The sequence below is a fragment of the Chelonoidis abingdonii genome, chromosome 18 (genome assembly GCF_003597395.2).
Source record: "Chelonoidis abingdonii isolate Lonesome George chromosome 18, CheloAbing_2.0, whole genome shotgun sequence".
NCBI lineage: Eukaryota > Metazoa > Chordata > Testudines > Testudinidae > Chelonoidis > Chelonoidis abingdonii.
The window spans coordinates 12,994,207-13,009,520 of record NC_133786.1 but is presented as its reverse complement, the minus strand read 5'-3'; positions in this window follow the sequence as shown (position 1 = coordinate 13,009,520).

Here is a 15,314-nt window from a genome sequence, read left to right as displayed (position 1 = left end):
AGAGCTCAGGGTAATAGCTGGTTTTCAGGATTATTCACGAATCCTCTGAGGCTGGTCCAATCTTAGCAGGAGCTGGCAGAGCAGGAACATTCAGTCCCAGTGCTGCTGCCATTAGAACTGGTTGAATATATTTTTTCCAAAAAAAAAAAAGTTTCAGTCAGAAAATGGCCCTTTTTTCCAAATGAATCTTTTTGCAGAAAATTTATATTTTTGTTGAAAATTTTCTTCCTCCCATCCCAATATTGGGGCTTTCAAAATACAAAGCGCTTTTAGTTTTTGATAAAACTGCCAAACTTCCACAAAATAATTGGATGCTTGGAAAATATTTCCTATATCCCAACCAGCTTTACTTACCACAAGCCTCACTGGCATTATACCTGCGGGTTAATGGATCCCGCCTTTATAACAGAGAATTCATACTGCATCCTGAAGAGTCCTCACCCCTAATGCCACCATCTCAGTCCTGCCAGAGTTCTCATTTTGATCAACAGCTGGCCTTTTAGCCAGTATGATTTTGCTAATGTAAATCTGCTGCTCATGACAAGTGAGGATGGATGAAGTCGATTCATCAAAACATGCTCCTTGGCTTCTGTTGTATGCATCATTGGGAAAATCAGGCCCATCGTCTGATGGGAGAAGAAACTGCAGTCTTTCTATGTCCTGGCATTCACTGTGCCCATTGTGCTGCCTGCTCACCGACTGACTTGGCAAACACATTGAGACCTTGGTGGAAGGGACATTCTAGCATATGGAGCAATCAATGTGAGGACTTCCCGAATCTGGACTGCAGGTCAGGGCCATGTCTTCTACTTTTCATATCATCCATAACTAGCAGGCGGAACTCCTTGCAATTAGATATTGTTGAGGCCAAAATTCTAGTGCTTTTCAAAATAGGATTAGACATTTATATAAAGAATGAGAACACTCACAGTTATGTTAGGAAGCATGGTTGATGGTAACGGCACTAGTTGATGACTTTGGTTCAAATCCCTGCTCTGCCACTATCTTCCTGTGTGACCACAAGCAAGTCACTTAGCTTATCTGTGCTTTACTTGCCCACCTATAAAATGTGGATAATAGCACTGCCCTGCCTTGGGGTAGGCTGCCTTTCAAGCACCCCTTGTGGCCAGAGGTTATTCTGCAGCTCTCACCTCTGCAGTGCTTCTCAAACAAACTCTCCACTTTTCAGACCCAGAGGAAACCAAAATATCCTTCCTGGAGTCCAATTTATTCACGCTTCAAGTACACAGTAGCCCTCCACGCCCCAAGCCCAGTTCAGTGTCTGTCTCCCCTTACTTGGGGGGTTCCCAGCCCTTTTCCCTAAATCTGGGCACACTTTAAAGTCTCAGAAAGAGCTAATGTTGCTTGCTGCAACCTCTGTTTCATGCAGATCACCCACCTGTCTGCAGTCACCTGCTGCTCTTTATAGAGAATCTGCTCCTCCCACAAGTGTGCATCCTTTAGTAATCAGGGTTGGCTAGCCCCAGACCCTCCAGCCAAGAAGGGGAAAGCCACTGAGGTACAGTACCTTAGATATGTAGTTGTTAGGATTTTAAAAAAGAGGAGGGGTATAACATCAGAATGGCCACACTGGGTCCATCTAGCCCAGTATCCTGTCTTCCAACAGTGGCCTATGCCAGATTCTTTGGAGGATATGAACAGAACAGGGCAATTGTTGGGTGATATATCCCCTGTCGTCAAATCCCAGCAGTCAGAGTTTTAGGAGCACCTAGGGCATGAGGATGCATCCCTGACCATCTTGACTAATAGCCATTTGATGACCCTATCCTCCATGAGCTTAGCTAATTCTTTCTTGAACCCAGATTTGGCCTTCACAACATCCCCTGGCAACAAGTTCCACAGGCTGGGCGTTGTGTGAAGAAGTGCTTCCTTATGCTTGTGTTAAACCTTCTGCCTATCAATTTCATTGGGTAACCCCTAGTTCTTGTGTTATGTGAAGGGGTAAATAGCAATTCCCTATTCACTTTCTCCACACCACTCATTATTTTATAGACCTCTGTCATCTATCCCTCCTCAGTCATCTCTTTTCTAAACTGAACAGTCCCAGGCTTTTTAATCTCTTCTCATGGGGAAGCTGTTCCACACCCTTAATCAATTCTCATAAATCCTCACCTTTCACGGCATAAGCCAACCACTAACTGATGAGTGTCAGGAAGACGCTCCCATTATAGACAGGTTATTCCATTATTGTCCACTGTGTTTCTTGCATCTTCCTTTTAAACATCTGTTACTATTCACTGTGAGACAGGAGACTGGCCTGGAGGGATCCATTGGCCTCATCCAGTCTGGCATCTCCTTTGTCCTTGTATCCTCTGATTCCCCATTCAAATTTGGCATTTTCCCTTTGTTAATGGGGACTGATTATTGTGGAACAGAATCCGTCTCATATCCATTTGGAAAATCTGATACATGCAAAGGCTTGGCTGATGGCTTTTTTGATTTTTTTTTAATTATTTTTAATAAAATTGAAAGTCATCAAAGAAAATGAACCTTGCTCAGGCCTCAGTGACTAGGCTGAGATGGCATCTGATAAAGGAGAGGTAAGAAGAGTTACAGGAAATTTGCTTCTGTTTCTTGGAAGCACATGACTGAGCGAGGTTAATAATCTGATTCATTAGTTTATATCTTGTGAACTAAACGTGAATCTTGAGTCAGCACTGTATATCCTCCCACCTGGAGGTTACCACTTCCAGCCCAGCCTAGACTGTTTGCCAGTTCGCCAATGAGTGCCCTGCTTACCCCCAGTAACTGGAGTCATTAGTGCATCTCCTCTGGGGATTTCCACAATGCAGCTTAAAGCTGGTGTAGGCAAGACTTTAGAGGAGTTAAAGCCTCTGCTGCTTCCTTGTGGGAGTGGGGGGTTGAACAGTAATAAAAATCAGAGATTTTGTAACAGCAGTGATGTGGATAGACCCCTCCATGTTAGATCACTGGAGCTTGTCATGCCGGACTTCACTCATGCAAGTAACACAGATCTCATCTCTCCTGCTCAGAGCCCCAGGAAAACTGACACTAAACAAGCTCCTCTTGCTGGTGCATGCAGTGATGCAACGGCAGCCCGTCCTTCACTGTGCAGGAGCCCAGCTTCAGGCCTTTGAGCTGGGAAAGCTTGGCACTGCCACTCCCACAGCCAGTGCCTCCAGCACCCACAACGTTAGCCAGCTGCATATCTCGGCAGGGATGGCCGCTGATGTATTTTAATTAGAGAGAGAGTGAATTACATCAGGCTACAAGAGTCCCTGACTCCTACTTGACGGCCTGGGAAAATGGAAAGACTAGCATTTTCAATTTAAGGTTTAGTTAGATAATGCTATTGGTGCCAGTAGATTACAGAGTGGATATTAAATCCTGCAGGATTTGCAATAGCAGAATACCAGTGGAATCCATAAGTAGGTGGGAAATGCAGAGCCAGGGAGCGATCATCCTCTGGAGGTCCTGAGAGGCAAGAGAGAATCAGAAGTGAAGCTTTTCTGTGAAGGATGCTCCAGGTCAGGGCACACATGCACAGGCCTATGGCCTTTAAAGGTTCCCTCTTGAGACACCTTGGGGCCTCAGACAGTAGCTGACTCAACATGCCTGAAAGAAGCAGTGTAAGAGAAGATGGGGGCATGCCTAGATGTTGGAAAGGGGACTCAGGAGTCAGCACTCTATAGTGCCATCTCCCAGCTCAGGGAGGGGTATTTGAGCTAGATGTTAAAACAGTAGGCTAGGAAGGAGGATTCCTGGGTTCTTTGCCCAGGTGGGAGGAGATTGTGATTTTGTGGTTAAAGCAAGGGGAAATGGGAGCCCAGGCTCTTGGGTTCTATCTCCCAGCTCTGGGAGGGGAGTGTGATTTAGTGGTTGCAGCAAGAGAACAAGACTCAGGCTAATAAGATCCAACTGATTTTTTTTTTTGTGCACTTCTTTTTGGTTTTGCTTTCCACTAATGTTCTAACAAGCCAGTGAACTGGCAGGAATTTTTGCTATAAATGTGACACAATAGAGCCAAATTTCATACTTGTGTTACTACGTTGGGCCCGGAAAGGTGATTTTAAGAGTTTGGCTTATCCAGGAAGGGTACAGAGACATATCACATAACTTCTGTCTGTACAGCACCCAGTTATAGCATCCCAGCACCTGTTCAGCCAATCCACATGGCTTTAATCACTGATATCCAGTCCTTGCAGAGACAGATGCTAACAGCCCAGGACAGTAGGTGGGAAATGTTATGCGCAGGGCCAGCTCTAGGCATCAGCACTCCAAGCATGTGCTTGGGGCGGCACTTTCCAAGGGGAAGCACTCCGGCTCCTTTTTTTTTTTTTTGGCTTGGGGTGAAAAAGCCAGAGCTGGCTCTGGAGCGAGGTGAGCTGGCGGTGGGGGGGGGGCGTGGGGAAGGCTGCAGGAAGTAACCCGGGGGAGGGGGGGGAGGCAGAGGAACTGCTCCCCCTGCAGTTCACCTCCGCTCCACTGCTGCCTGTTCCCCCGAGCGCGCTGCCACTCCATTTCTCCTGCTCCCTCCCAGGCTTGCAGCATGAATCAGCTGTTTTGCGGCAAGCCTGGGAGGGAGGGGATAGAAGAGGAGCAGGCGGAGCAGAGGTGAGCTGCAGTAGTGGGGGGCACAGGGAAGTCTGCAGGAAGTAACCCTGGGGGGACAGAGAAACCGCTCCCCCCAGCTCACCTCCACCTCCTCCCCCGAGCGTGCCACCACTCTGCTTCTCCCCTCTGGGGGTAGGAGGGGAAATGTGGTGTGCCCAGGGAATGAGGTGGGGCCGGGAATTTGGGGAAGGGGTTGGAATGGGGCAGGGAAGGGACTGAGTTGGGGTGGAGCCGAGAGAAATTTTTTTTGCTTGGGTAGGCAAAAAACTTGGAGCTAGCCCTGGTTGTGTGAATCATTTAAGATAATAATTGGATTACAAGAACATGCAGAGTTGTAACAATTAATGCAAACAAAGAGTTTTGGAAGGGATAAACCTCCTCTCGTTTCAGGATTTAAACCAATCTCCAGCTATCAGGGATTAGAAAGAGATCTTCATCGGGGGGTGGGGGGAGAGAGAGATGATCCCACATCTGTCTTGTCTTGTGCCTTCCTTTGAAGCATCTGATGATGGGCAATTTTGGAGACAGGATGCTGGACTAGATGGACCACGAGTGACCCAGTCTGACAGTTCCGATCTTTCTAGGACTAGAGAAAATTCTCTCTCCATAGGAAACTGGCAAATGGAGAGAGGTGCAACAAGCTGAATAAATTGTGCATTGCACATCTAGTCCATTTTTAGTCTGGCCTCAGTAGGGTGACCAGATGTCCCATTTTTAAAACGACAGTCCCGTTTTTGGGGACTTTTTCTTATTTAGGCGCCTATTACCCTCCACCTGCCGTCCCATTTTTTCACAGTTGCTATCAATGCCCAGGTGCTTCAGGACAAGGACAGCTTTAGTGCAAGGTCATGGGTGCAATTGCACACACAGGGTCACCGCGCCTGGCCAGTTTGCTCAGGCTTGGCCCAGCCCCCCCTCCTTTGTGACGTCATGTCAGAGGGGCAGCCAGGCCTAAGCTGAGTGGCACTGAGACTCTGTGCATCACATTGCAATGGCCTGAGCAGGAAGCCAGGCCCAGCTCCACAGGACAGGAGCTGTGGCTGCAGGTGAGCACAAGGCAGGCTTGCCCAAACCCCAGGGCCTCCTGTCTGCAGTCATTGAATCGGGAGGCTACATCTGCCCCTGCTTCTGGGTAAAATGCAAGAAACCCTTATGGGATAACCTAACTTCAAGGAAAGTTTGTGCCTGACCCCTGCATTAGAGGTTGGTTGCTACCCTGAAAAACCAGGGTTTCTATCACTTCCAGAATTCTTGGTATGAAATCCCGGCTCTGTTGATGTCAATGGCAAAATATCCATTGACCAGTGGAGTCAGGATTTCACCCTTGGTTGTTTTTAATCCTTACTATTATAACTCTGGATATCTTTGCTAGTAATAGCCAATCCTGCTTTGAATCCTGCTGAGCTCTTCATCTCAAAAATATTTCACAGTGACGAATTCCATGCTAGAAATTCCATGCCTTGGTTTCCCCATTAGTAAATGCAGATAATATTTGCCTATCTCCCAGGGTGGAAGTGGTGAAAATTAATATTTGCAAAGCACTTTAAGATCACTCTCATGGCACGTGCTGGGGAAAGGCAAAAGATTGTCACTTATTATTTTAATGTACTGGTTGGTTGGTTTGACAGTTCATGGAGACTATTTATGGACTATATACATGATTGATGAGATTATATAGGATTATTAGTTTTAAGTAGGATAAAATGTGCAAATTAATTACCACAATTATCCCCAAATATTTTATATGGTTCAAACTTTCACTCATGGGTTAGGAGAAATATTAACCTTTAAGTTCTTTTCCAGCCGCACTTCCTTCTATTTGGATACTAAGGTTAATTGAAAACTGTTTAAAACATCCTGTTAGAGGAAGGAGTTGGAGTGGTAAAGGAATGTATCATATGTTTATTTCTAGTCCTCAGTTGTTCTACAGTAGCGCAGAGAGGCCCCAGCTGAGATGAGGGGCCCATTATGCTAGGCACCAAAGTAAAAGTGGGATGCTCAGAAAATTCAGAGTAAAAACTAAATGTTTGATCTCTGACCAGGATGGGAGAGAAGAGGTGTGTATGTGTGTGTGAGACAGAGAGAGAGAGAGAAGATGGCCAAGTCTTCTGAGTCTTAAGGAAACAGTCAATTTGCATGTGGATGTCACCTGGGGTCTAGTGAATTTCCATAGCTTTGAATCCCAAGAGGGTGCTGTGCTGGGGAAGGAAACGGGGGTTTTCTGGCCACTGATGATTAGCAGATACCTCCCAACACAACTTGCAACCCTCTGTGGATGATTCCAGGTCACTGCCTCAACAACTCCACTGGGCAGGGAGGTGGGTCTCCTGAAAAGCTGTGGCATAGGAGCTGCACTGTGGAGTGTGAGACTTCTAGCCTTGAGAGGGCGTCTCAGAGGGGCAGGGGCTGGCTGAGCAGTGGGAGAAAGCTCGTTATGTTCAGGTGAGGGAGGAGGAGCTTGGCCTGGGAGAGAAAACAAATCCAAGCTCTGTCTTTCCCTAAATCTGGTCCAAGAAGGTGCAGTCACACGAGACTAATTTCCAGCAAGGTGTGATGATAGGCCTTGAAAATCAGTGTGTTTTGATGCACAGGTGAAGGACAAAGAATGGAATTAACAGGCTCCTGGGATGCAGAATAGGTGGCGATGTCCTATAGGGAGTCCAAGAGCTATTGCATGGATTCATAAATCAAAGGGATCCCAGTCAAATCACAGGAGAGCTGAGCACTTCCAGGTTCCATTGATAGCAACTGGGGCTGTAATACTCAACGCATCTCCGGGTTTGGCTCACCGACCTTGGTGAGCATTGTGGGTGCTCAGCATCTGGCCCTGCTGACGATGACATCTTCACAGATGTGGACGCAGGCTGCCCTGTCTTCTAGGCCTGGATTTCTACCTCCTGCCTATGTTTGTTCTTCCTGTGCTTAGAGAACATTAAGCACATGATTATTTACAGCTGTTTTCTGGGGCACTTTGCAAATGGCTAAAAAAAAAGCCAATGTCTCACTGTCAAAAGCGTCACTGTTATCAATCCCCTCAACCTAGTGAGGTGACCGAAGCACTAGAATAGTCATCAAGTATCAGAGGGGCAGCCATGTTAGTCTGGATCTGTAAAAAGCAGCAAAGAGTCCTGTGGCACCTTAAAGACTAAGAGATGTATTGGAGCATAAGCCTTCATGGGTGAATGCCCACTTCAACAGAGGTAGTGCAAATTTCCAGAGGCAGTATAAATATGCAGGCAAGAGATAACGAGGTTAGTTCAATCAGGAAGGATGAGGCCCTCTTCTAGCAGTTAAGGTGTGAACACTAAGGGAGGAGAAACTGGTTTTGTAGTTGGCTAGCCATTCACAGTCTTTGTTTAATCCTGAGCTGATGGTGTCAAATTTGCAGATGAACTGAAGTTCAGCAGTTTCTCTTTGAAGTCTGGTCCTGAAGTTTTTTTTGCTGCAGGGTGGCTACCTTTAATTCTGCTATTGTGTGTCCAGGGAGGTTGAAGTGTTCTCCTACAGGTTTTTGTATATTGCCATTCCTAATATCTGACTTGTGTCCATTTATCCTTTTATGTAGGGATTGTCCAGTTTGGCTGATGTACATAGCAGAAGGGCATTACTGGCACATGATGGTGTATAGAATGGTCATGTGATCAGAATTATTTCAGTAGCACCTGGAGTCACAGTCATGCACCATTGTGCTGGGCATTGTACAAACACAGATCAAAAGACAGTCTCTGCTCCCAAGAGCTTACAATCTAAGTATAAGACAAGAGAGAGAAGATGCGTACAGGCAGGCAGCTGGGGGACCACCAAGAAACAAGGAGAAGTAGCTCAGTATGATCTCTTGGTGAGGGTACTAAACCAAAAGCCAGGAAACCTGGGTTCCATTCCCAGCCTTTCCACAGACTTGGGGTAAGTCGCTGCTACAGCATTTCCACCCTGTACAATAGGGCTAATATTTCCCCTTATCTCCTGTGATGTTATGAGGATGAAGTTCTAAATGTCTGTGAGGTACTCAGACACTTGGGTAACAGGGTGTGTCATGTCACTCTAGCTACATAGTGTACTGAGCTCCTGTGTGTCTAACTTGCCACCAAAGAACCTCAGGCCACAGTACTGAAAGCACTTATAGACATGCTTAGTGCTTTCTCGTACATTTGGCTTCAGTGGGATCACTTGCTGTGAGTAAAGCTAAGCAAGTGCATAAATGTTTGCAGGCTCAAGGCCCTAAACTGTAAACTCTGTCAGGGCAGTGGTGTCTTGCTAATGGCCTGATTCAGCTCCTGTTGAAGTTAATGGACCCCCTTCCATCAACTTCGACACCTGTGTTATCAGTAATGTGGTTTTAAGTTATGTATTAATGATGGGTGGGGTGGAGGTTATTTTTCAGCATCCTAAACCCAGGAGTTTCCAATGATTTGAATAAGCTCTTGCTAAGAATTTAAAGGTTGAGGTGTATATTGAAACAGCACCTCTGGATCTTCCAAAGGTCTCCAGTCACTATTTATAATCCTCAAGTAGTTTTACCAGGAGGCTGTATTTTACTCTTGCTAATTTGCAAATTCAACTTCTACTTTCATCTGTTATTTCTTTTATGCAAAAAGTGGTAAATTTATGTGGCAAAAAATACTGCGAGAACAGAAAGGTTCACATGCAATTAGATTTTATTAGCCTTGTTTATGTCTCCCAAGAATTGTTCATTTTAAAACTTTATAGTCAGTATATAAGAAAGATAAAATGGTGGCCTGACTTGCTCTGGTAAGAGGTGCCAAGGATTTGAATGGACTGAAAGGGATTAATAAGAAGCCCATCCTTTGGGGGAGTATAGGGAACATTGGGTCATGTCCCCAGTTAGTGTAAACTGGCCTCAAGGGAGCAATGCTGATTTACGCTAGCAGAGGATCTGGCCCAACATTATCCTGATCTCCTGCCCAATGGTGCACCTCGAGAATAGCTCCATATACATCACGGGAATGACAACAACACACAACCAAACATAAGTATGAATAAACTCAAGCCCATTATGATGCAAACCTATGTTACTGTGGATTGAGGATCAAATCCTGCATTGCTGAGTACCCTCAAATGCCACAAAAGTCCATTCACACGACAAACATTTCAGTGCTGCTCTGGGGTCATCCTGACCTTTTTGAACAGGGCTGTAAAAGCCCAAATTCAGCCACTGGAGAGGTGAGGTATTGTCCAAATGTCCCCTACAAGAACACTAGGCTATATCTGTGCTAGGAACACTTCACCTATCTAGGAAGTTTGGAATAGTGTGCTGGCAAAGCGCTCCTGGCGTATGTCAACATTGCAATCTGAAGTATGATGCCAGCATGGCCAGGCATACCTGCCTTAACACAGCTAAAAATAGCAGTGCAATCATGGGGACGCAGGCTTCAGCACAGGCTAGCAGGGTGTGTATGTACCTAGAATCCCCAGTGTGCTTGTACAGCCCATGCTGCCCTATACAAGAACTAGGGGCCACCAAATGAAATTAATAGACTGCAGATTTGAAACAAACAAAAGGCAATACTTCTCCACACAATGCAGTCAACCTGTGGAACTCCTTGACAGAGGACGTTGTGAAGGGCAAGACTATAACAGGGTTCAAAAAAGAACTAGATAAGTTCATGGAGGATAAGTCCATCGATGGCTATTAGCCAGGATGGGCAGGGATGGTGTCCCTAGCCTCTGTTTGCCAGAAGCTGGGAATGGGCGACAGGGGATGGACCACTTGATGATTACCAGCTCTGTTCATTCCCTTGGAAGCACCTGGCATTGGCCACTGTTGGAAGACAGGATACTGGGCTAGATGGACATTTGGTCTGACCCAGTATAGCCGTTCTTATGTTCTTATCTACACTGCTGGTTTTAGCCCAGCTAGTGTGGGTAAAGCTAGCCAGCTATGCCTACCCAAACTACAACCCTATTATGGATTGCAGTGTAGACATACTCCTAGTATAGACATAGCTGTGCCAGCAAAGATGCATGTTGTAGCAGAATAGTAAAATTACCACCCATGCACAAAACAAGCTATGCCAGTAGAAGCACAGCTTTGCCGGTATACTGTGTCTACACTAGGGACTTCTGCCAGCACGGCCATCTAGGGAGGGGCCTTCACCCCCTTATCTGACAGAGCTAAGTCAGCAGAAGCCTTAGCCTCACATAGTATTGCGATGTTCAAAAACCATTAATCCAGCCCCAAGAAACCATGGCTTAAAACCCATGCAATTTAATAATAATAATTAATAGGTTCATTTTATTTCTTTCAGCGCTTTGAGTGAGCACAAGTCACATTTTCCAGCTCCTCTTGGCAAGGAGGAGGGCTAGAAATTATTTTTAAAGGAAGCTCGGCTTCTTATTTGAACATGTTTCCAGGACCTGGTGCTTCAAGTAAAGCATCAAATAGTGCAAGAGATGACAAAGCTGCTTATAGGGGGAAAAAACAAAGAACAAAGGTTAGACGCCCAGGGAATGACCAGTTCAACCCATGCTGCCCACTCCACCCCACCTCAGCGCTGCCCCTGCTGGAATAATAGCAGTTGGCTGTACTGCCATGTTTGGGAGTGGAGGATTGTGCATCTGCTCCAATGAGGCATCTCATCCTGTCCAGTGTGATCTCTCAGCCAGTGACACTTGTGCTGCTACACAGGCCAGATGGAGAGTCCCATTCAGTTGTATGAACAGTAGTCATGCCTTACAGCTGCGGGGCATGGGAAGATGGCAAAGAGAGGATAGGGTGCAGTGGGGTGGCAGGCTTTTCCTGGCATCCCAAGGGGCATGCAGAGGAGCCTTAACTCCACCTGATCTGGTTTTCCAATGGCTGGATTCGGGCTCTGACACTTGCATTCAGTAAGGGTACAAAGGCCAGCGTGTGGGCTGCAGCCTTCACTCCACCTGAGCTCCCTTGGACTGTGAGAGAGGAGGAGTCTGCATTCAGGTCTCAGCTTCACCGTTCAGACCTGGTGCGGCTCATACATTGTTTGTATTGCTGTAGCGCCTAGGATCCCCGGCCATGGCGCTACAGTCCCTGCCCCAAAGAACAGAGTATAAGACAAAAGACAAGGGATGGATACAGATGGACAGGGAAGCACAAGGAAACAATGGCACAGCAGTGGTCCTCATGATAGGCAACTCATCCACCCCTTTCTGAAGAGCAGCTGTCACCTTTGACTCTCAAATGCTACTTTCCTAGGTCTAATCCGGTTCCCCTCTTTGGGCAACAGGCTTTTGCTGTATAATTCCTGGGTATCGCATGGCGAAATGGATGCAACGTGCTTGAACACACAGCCCTGCCTATGTCCGTTCAGCCCTGCAACACCGGAGCTGCAGCCTCCTTTGAGAAGAAGACGACCCATAGTACCAGACTGCCATCTAGTTCTCAGCCTGAGCAGGTAAAAGAGACGACTGAGGCATGCAGCTCTTCGTCTGCACTCCCTGCCAGCAGCAGTCGTGCCGCTAATTCACCAAGTGCCGTGTCGAAATGAAGTATCTTGAAGGGTTAATGCTGATCCATTGTGGGAAGATAATCCCCAGAAGGGCCCAGCACCAGGGATGCGCAGCACAGAAGGTGCTATAACTGAACGGCAGTTTAATGCTGACACCTATTGGACTCTCGTGTCTTACAAACCTGGAATTCCCCCGTGCTATGGGAATAGATGTGTGGAAAAGGCAGCAATGGCCTTTTTCTGTCTGCTCCCCTTAGAGATGGAGGTGTCTGAATGTTCCTCCCTGCTGCTTCGGGACATTCCCCGCTGCTGGCATTGGCACATCGGGAAGCAGCGACAAGAGGGCCCGCTGCTCTGTCATCTTGCCCCTTTCGTTGTCCCTTGGGCCAGCGCTAAGTGGTGGTGCCGCAAACCAGAATGGTAGCAGTTCACACTGACTTGGCAGGGATGTAAATCGACTGCTCATGGTGCAGGGCAAGGGGGAGCCAAGGCTATTCTCCGCCGATGAGTCTTTACTGCTAAGCTCCTGAGGAGAAACCCCTCCTCTGTGCCAAGACTCTAGATCCGGAGTTTCCTGGGTTTCATAGGGAGCTCAGCAGAATAATTCCCAGGCAGGAAGAGCTGGTGCTGAGTTGTGAATAATAACTGAGTCTGTCTTGAATGCTCAACCAATGGGACCTTTTGGCAGAGCTGGGAAGAGCCCTCTTGGCTTGTCCTCCTCCAGGCAACCCTTATTCTGAATCTTTCTATCTACTCCCATGTCTAACAGCCAAGCTGCAGGACCCTTAGCACCAGCTCCATCGCCCTCTCACTGCTGGCTGGCCATGAGATGCTCATCGCCATGGCTATATTCTCCTTGTAGTTTGTTTCCTTTCTCTCCCTTAAAATCTAAACCAAGGACAGGCTACATGAGGGGAACCCCTGGGCAGTGGTGATCTGGCTATAAAATAGTCTGGAGCTAATCAGCCTATGTCTGGAAGCACCCAAAAGCATGCTGGCCTGCCACCCCAGCAGCTACTGCCGTCCTGCACCCTCTGACATCAAGTGTCCCTGACCTGAGCAACTGCTCTCACTATATATTAGGTGTGGAAGAGGGATGTGATTTGGGGCCTGCACGTCTTATGTTGCACAGGGTCTGGCAAAATTTAAGGCCAGGCCTGCACCTGTTCTCGCTGGGAGTGGAAGCACTGAAAATCTCTGTTCTTGTCAGATTTCCAACCTGGTTCTGCAGCTTCTAGAGGGGCCAGGTGGTGAACTGGCCCTCAAACTTTTTGAGGGGATCTCATAATGCTTGGGAGCAAGCATCAAAGCATGAATCCAGGTCTGAACTTCCCCAAAGCTCAGGGCTGTGCAGACCCAGCTTTGGTTGGAGCTTGTCTGTTTCTATGAGGCTTTGTCCCAGTGTCACAGAGCTGGGCATCAGGCAGGGCTGTGAGCATGGAGCACACACCTGGGCGGAAGGTTCATTATTTTGTCTCTCAGAGCTGGCTCTGACTATATTCTGTAAGCAGAGAGTACACAGTCCTGCAGCTGTAAGGTTCATTATTCGATCCCCACGCTACTGCGCTAGCTCTGCGGCTGGCCTGGCATTGAGGTTCATTCCCAGGAGCTGAGGTTCATTATTTCCTCCTGGAGTCACAGAGACAGGAGTGCGGGCTGCGGCTGTAACTTCCTTGCCTCGTGTTTAGGAGCTGGAACAGAGAGGTTTTCAGGAATTTCAGGACTGGAAGAAGATTCCCTGTGATTGCTTTTTAATCACAGTAATAACAGTAATGGATGCAGTGAGTGGATTTGATGGGGAAGAGCCGAGATGTGGGTGCTCACAAACACACGTGGGATAAATGAGCAGGATTTATTGGCTTCTCCACCTAAGTGGTGCGGCTTCATTCTGCTGGAGAGCAAAAGAGACCCTCAGTGTGGAAAAGGTACCCATCAGGTATCCTATGGCAAGAAATGAGCCAGCCACCCTTTGGAAAGAGATGCATCTTAGGGGCTTATTATGGCACCAGTCACCACAGTACCTGGGCACCTCACAATAACCTTCTGAGATAGGGCAGGGCTCTTATCCCCATTTTACAGGCACCGAGACTAGATGACTTGACCAAGCTCACACAGGAAGCCTGCGGCAGAGCATGGTATTGAATTTAGGTCTTCTGATTTCTAGGCAAGTACCCTAAACACTGGACCATCTTTCCTCTTGAGCACAGCGAGAGCTTCACTCTGCTCGGACCAGCCTTTGGGCCCTGAAGACATAATGTTCTCATTCTAGTGCCATTACTTTTATTTCCCACTACATTTAACTTAGCATCAAGCCCCTTTCACCAGCAATCTTGTTCAGGTGATGTTCAATCCTTCCTATAGGAGAAGAGCTGCTTCCATGGAAGAAGATTCTGTAAAGCTACGTTAGTGTGAGGGACCTACCGGTAGATAGAACCGGCTTATAATGTACCAGCTTGTTACAGAGACCTGGGCCCAGACCGTGGGTGAGATAGCATCCTCAGCTCAGCCCCCTTATATCATAAAGCAGCTACACTCTGGTCTTTTTTTGGTTTGATTGGCAGCTTTTGCCAAATCTTTCCTTCAGCGGGAATTGCACATGCTCAGGATTTGGCCCAAGGTGCAAGCTGTGAAGGACACTGGCAGAGTTTTGCGGGGCTCTACGAATGGGTATTACAGGGAAGGAGCTGTGTGAGTGGGATGTGACTGGGCTGGCTGGGAGGGGCTAGCTTCAGACCAAGTGCGAGGTGCATTAGTGGTGCTTTGTGTGAGGGCCTGAGCCAGCTAGGGATTCTGCACATCTGGATTTCTATGCACTGGCAGAGGGTGTACAGTTAGAAGAATGGGATTTGTTATATGTCAGGGGATGTTACAGGGCTGGGAGGAGGGGCACAAAGCAGGCGTACACTCAGCCCTTCCCCTGCCCTACAAGTCATCCAGAATAATGGAAACACGCAATCCCCAGAGAGCGAAATCTTGAGCCTAGACGCTCCTCAGACAGAGGTTTCTCTTTTATTTCTGCAGTGTAGGTTGCACACTCCAAGAGCCTCGTTTACATCGACACAGCGTCAGCCTGCCCGATAAGACATAATTCTTAGTGGTGTTTCTGCTTTGCTGATCAAGACAAACAAAATAATAAAACAGTTCATGAAAAATTCACCTCTAAGCCCCAGTGCTAATCCATGAGGTACAGTGAGGACTAGAGCCCTGCCTGATACATGATCACTTTCCATTGGGTGAGACGACCTCAAGAAAAGTAGGGGTGCTGGCTGGGGAAAG